Genomic DNA, 5,577 nt, shown 5'->3' on the forward strand with positions numbered 1-5,577 from the left:
ATAATCTATTTTGAACATCCCAATTGAATAGTTACATAAATATCCAAAAAGTAGTATACAAAACATGAACATGTAACATCCCACTGTATCTATAATGCAGTATATAACCCAAAGACAGAATTGTAACTAAAAAAATACAATCCGTTCCATATGAACATTAGGGCATTACAATAGAACATCTATTGCTAACTAAAAAGCTATAACTCCCTCCGTGCCATAATATAGTGCTTGTTTATGTTTTACACGGTCTCCAAGACGTAACTTTGACCTTTAATATCTTTAATTCCGTATTAAAAAAAAATATAAAAACTTGATATTATGAAACTACACATTGAGACGAATCTAACAAGATCCCACATAAATATGTTTTTTATATATACAAATGAGAATATTCGGTCAAATATTTTAAAATTTAATTTATTAAAAATGAAGTAGGCACTATATTATGGAACTGAGGGAGTAGTATATTGTTTTTATCTTAATTTTGCATGCGTTATTGTTCCTAGTTCCTACTCCCACCCTTTTTCTTTTTTTTTTTAATAATTTGCTTTTCTCATTCATTGATCATGCTCGCTGGAAGAAGCGTGAAAAAGGCCCAAGGGGCTTTACAGCAAGGATCACAGTGGATTAAAAGAATATCCTTACTCGGTTACCCCCCACTTGTTTATCCCTTCAGGAGAAGAATACCCTTACTCAGTAGGTAGTTGTTAGAGATATGAGATACAAATAGTATCGGAAAATATACTTCCTTCATTTCTTTTTACTTGCAACGATTTGACTTTTACACTATTTACCAACTCTACTTAGTTTATTTTTGGTGATTTATAGTTAAGGAAAAACATATTCATGTGGGATCTTATTAGATTCGTCTGAATGAATATTTTCTGAATATATACTTTTTATAATTTTTATTTATCGGTAATTAAATTTATTGATGGTTGAAATTATGCATTGGCAAGCGTGAAAGTCAAACTATTACAAGTAAAAAGAAACAGAGGAAGTATATATATATTCCGATACTAATTATATCTTATATCTCTAATAGTAATCAATGGAATTTTTTTGTCCTAAAATCAAAGTGTTTATCCATATATATATAGACTATACTCTACTTGTTTCATTTTAAATAATAAGGTACCCCTTCTATCTCAAAATATAGTTTTTGTTTTTATTTTGGGAGTCAAAATTTAAAAACTTTGACCAAATACTCTCACTAATATATAAAGAACATATTCATGTGGGGCCTTGTCAGATTTGTTACAATATATACATTCATAATATCAACTTTTTTATATTTTTTTGTAATACGAAAAAGAATATATCGTTGGCCAAAAGTACGACTTGAACACTACGCAAAAAGAAACATGAACTACATTTTAAAACGGAGGGAGTATTTTTTAAACAAGAAAAAGATTTATTTCAAAAAATAATACATTATACAATATCAGTATAAATTAGAATTAAATGCAATTTTATATGATAAAGATACAATTATAAGTTACTTTATAATACCAATATTATATATAATGCCAATTCTTACAACCTATATATGCAAATCTAACTTAAACAAACTAAATTTTTAATATATATATAAATGATTTACATATCTTGTAATTCGAAATGGAGGAAGTGCATTATCCATTTCTATATAAACATCATTAATTTTAATCCCAACTTTACCGAATACCTAATTTACTAGTTTCACCTTTAGTTCAACTATAGAAACTATACTAATTATGTCATTGACGAAGTAAAACATAAATTGTGACTCTAGTCTCTATGTCTCTATCGTATGACTTTTCCCTACAAGCTAAGCAAACAACAAGTCTCCCATTTTCTGAACTAGCCCACCAAAAATGCATCCAAAGCTAATGTAAAACCGCGGTTGGATTATTATTTTACGCGGTCTTAACAACCATAGTAGCTAGCGTGTAAATATAGCCGCTATTCGCAATTCCCAACCACCAGCCCACATGTCATGTACACATTTACATTTGTGCAACATGCCATTACCTTCCTTCCTCGCCGCCTAACAACCGTAAAACAAAATTTCCAGTAAATCATACACTGTATTTTCAGCTTTTCTACACATGTGCTTTCCCACCAACTCGTAAGCCAACCCATATCTTCCACCGAAATCTTCTCTTCTTTACAACGTGGCAACATCACAATGGAGCTGTCGTCTATGTGCCCCACATTAACTTCCACTTTCTACTATATATATACCCCTTCATAGTGTCACAACATTTACATCAAAAATTCTTTACTTACATAGTTACTTATTCTTCCAAGCCATTTTCAGTTACATATACTCTTGCTGTTTGTTGAAGTTGAGCATATATTATAAATGGCAAAATCATCAATTAGCATGAACTCATTCACCTTCTTTGTGGCTGCTATTCTCGCAATCGTTGCGGCGACGAATGCTCAAGACACGATGGCTCCTTCGCCCGCACCGGCGGCCGGAGCAGGGTTTTCACTCCCTGTTTCTACTGCTGTTGTTGCATGCTCTATTCTCTTCTCTGTTTTTTCTCTTATCTTTAAGCACTAGAGTAATATGTACTCTAATTTGTTTTTTTGGCGTTCGATTATTTTTGTAAAGATTTAACTTGGTTGGTTCTTGTTGTTTATTATTTTGTTCTGATTGTTTTGATCATCATATTTGTACCACATTTTTTATTCGGTTACATGAATTCAAAATAAATATCATTTTCTACCTATTTTGGAACTGATTTTAGTGGATTTTTGCACTTGTTTGTAATGGTGAAAAAATAACTTTTTTTAACGAATGTCTCAAGGCTATTCCATACATTCTACAAATACACTTTAATCATAAATATTTATAGTTACACAAAAGTAAAAATATAAAGATTATATAGTTAAATGCTACGAATGCATTTTTACGTATGTCGATGTATTCAGCGGCGGATCCAGGAATTTTCTAATGGCAGTTCACCATCCATTACCGTTCACTAATTCAAAATAATTTTTATTAAAAAATATTTCAAACTAAATTTCAATCGAAAAAAAAATAAATATATAATCAATAATTATACAAAATACAACCAAATAGTACTAGAAAAACCAAATATTCAAATTATACTACAAAATACAACTAAATACTAGTAATTATTATTACAATTGTTAGCGATGAATTTTCATGTTTTGATATCGATTTACAATATCATTCATGCTAACATTAAAAAACAAATCATTCTCTAAATAAGTAATCAAATAATCATTCAACCTTGATTTCCCATACTATTACGTAATTTGTCTTTCACTTGCGTCATTCCAGAAAATACCCTTTCCACACTTGCCGTTGTAACGGGGAGAAGTAACACCAATTTTAAAAGCAAGTAGACCCTATCGTGAGTTCAGACAATCCCGTCTTCACAAGTTTCATTGAAAGCTCACTAAGAGTCTTCAAATTCCAAAACCTTTCATCTTTTCTCATACTCCCTTCGTTTCCTAAAGATCTTCCCACTTACTGTTCCTATAGATACTAAAGAAAATCAAGTTGTGTGGGGCATGGTGTGAGTAAAGTAGGAGAGAGAAAGGGGTTAAGATAAATAAACAAATAGAAAGGGGTTAAAGTAGGAGAGAGAAAGGGAGTAAAATTGAATTAATAATAATGTAATGGTGGACCATATGATAGTGACATGAGAGGGTAAATAGGGAAATTTGTTTTACCAAATAAGGAATAAAGCAAAGAAGGAAGATCTTTTGGAAACACCCTTAAACGGAAAGAGGAAAGATATTTAGGAAACGTAGGGAGTAGCAACAATAAAATTCTGAAGTGTATGGTCAAAGAATATCAATTCTGAATTTGAAAATTCATTTGGATAGAATTTTGCAAGTTCAATCAATTATGCTTTGTCAAATGAAGCAAACAAATTAGTTGGATTCAAAGAAGACATATACACAAGTAAATCTTTACTTATCTCGGGGAATCGATTATCATGTTCTTGCAACTGAAGATCAATGACACTTAAGAAAACTTCCACTCGAAAATGATGTAAATTTGACACTTGTGGGCCTTTCCTCTAAACAACCTCCCCTGGACAACATATTTCCCCTCCATGCTAGGAACCTCAATGTCATACTTAGCCATAAAGGAATTACCTTCTCATATGAGAATCCCATCCTTCATCTCTCATCTCTTGCAAATTAATCTTGGTTATATTAACCATTCGCATTGCATTTACAATGTCTTGATCACGTTTTTGTAATGGCACATTCAAGTTATTTGTTATCCCAAAGATACCAACCATCAAATGCACCACAAACACAAAATCAAAAGACATCAACAAATTTGTAATAGTTTGTGCTTTGTTAGAATCAAGTGCATCAGAGACTTCTGCAATGTCATCAAGCGATGACCCAAGGATTGAAGGATATAAATCAAGCACATTCAATATTGGTTTGAAATGAGATCCCCAACGAGTGTCACAAGGTCTACCTAACCCACGTTCTTGATTCAAACCCGACCCTGTTTCAAGTTCACCTAAGTAACAATTGAACTAAATTTGATGTATCTCAAAAAATGAAACATATGCCAATTTGTCATAGACCATCAACTATCATCAACAAAATCAAGTTACCAAGAGATAACACCTCATTCAAATATAATGTAATTTCAATTATCAAACACTAATAACACACAAATCAAAATACAACAACAAAATCAACATTATTAACAATTCTACCTTACATAATCTGATATGTAAACACCAATAACAATTGAAATTGCAATTTATTTTTCTAATTCTCATGAAATTGATAAACCCTACTCGATAAAGTAAAACAAAAATCAAGCAAATTGAGTAGATTAAGATATACCTAGAGCAGATTCACGATTTGTCCGTCCACCGTCGTCCACCAAGGAATGAATTCCGACCACTTTTGCGGCTGCACGTCGGCGAATGGTCAAGGAACAGACGAACAGTCAGTGGCTGCACGAAGCCACAAATCGCCACGAAGGACGAAGCCACAGCAGTGACGAAGCCACGAATCGCCCAAGACTATTAGTCAATGAGGCGCCGCCGGTGAGGCAGCCGGACGAAGCGAGGCAGCAAGAAAGTTGGGGATTTTATGAGAGAGAAAGGTCGCGATTGTGGGGTGAGGAAAAGAACGTTGCTGAGTCTACAGAGGAAAAATAATCGTGCGTGATTTTCTGAATTTTTTTTTTTCTATTTATTGCTGGTGCACGTGCACCAGCGTGTTATGAGCTAAATCCGCCACTAGATGTATTATGGTGTTATTTTAGATGAGATATACTATAATTCATCATATAAAATTTAAAGATATTTTTAAATTTTATTAAATACTTAGAAAAATCATAAAGATTACATTTTATAAAAGTACGTTATAAAACACGAATATAATAATATCACATTTGATTATGTTTTTCATTATGTATTAATTTCAGATTTTTTTTAAAATGAAAAATATGAATAGTAATAAAATGCATTTGCTGCATTTTAATTTGAAATAGAGTAAATATATAAGATACCTCTTCAAGAATTTGGTTTCCACTTAAAAATATGTTAAATGTCTCCTTAGGGGATTTTAGTT

Source organism: Beta vulgaris, chromosome 3 (genome assembly GCF_026745355.1).
Source record: "Beta vulgaris subsp. vulgaris cultivar EL10 chromosome 3, EL10.2, whole genome shotgun sequence".
Classification (NCBI taxonomy): Eukaryota; Viridiplantae; Streptophyta; class Magnoliopsida; order Caryophyllales; family Amaranthaceae; genus Beta; species Beta vulgaris.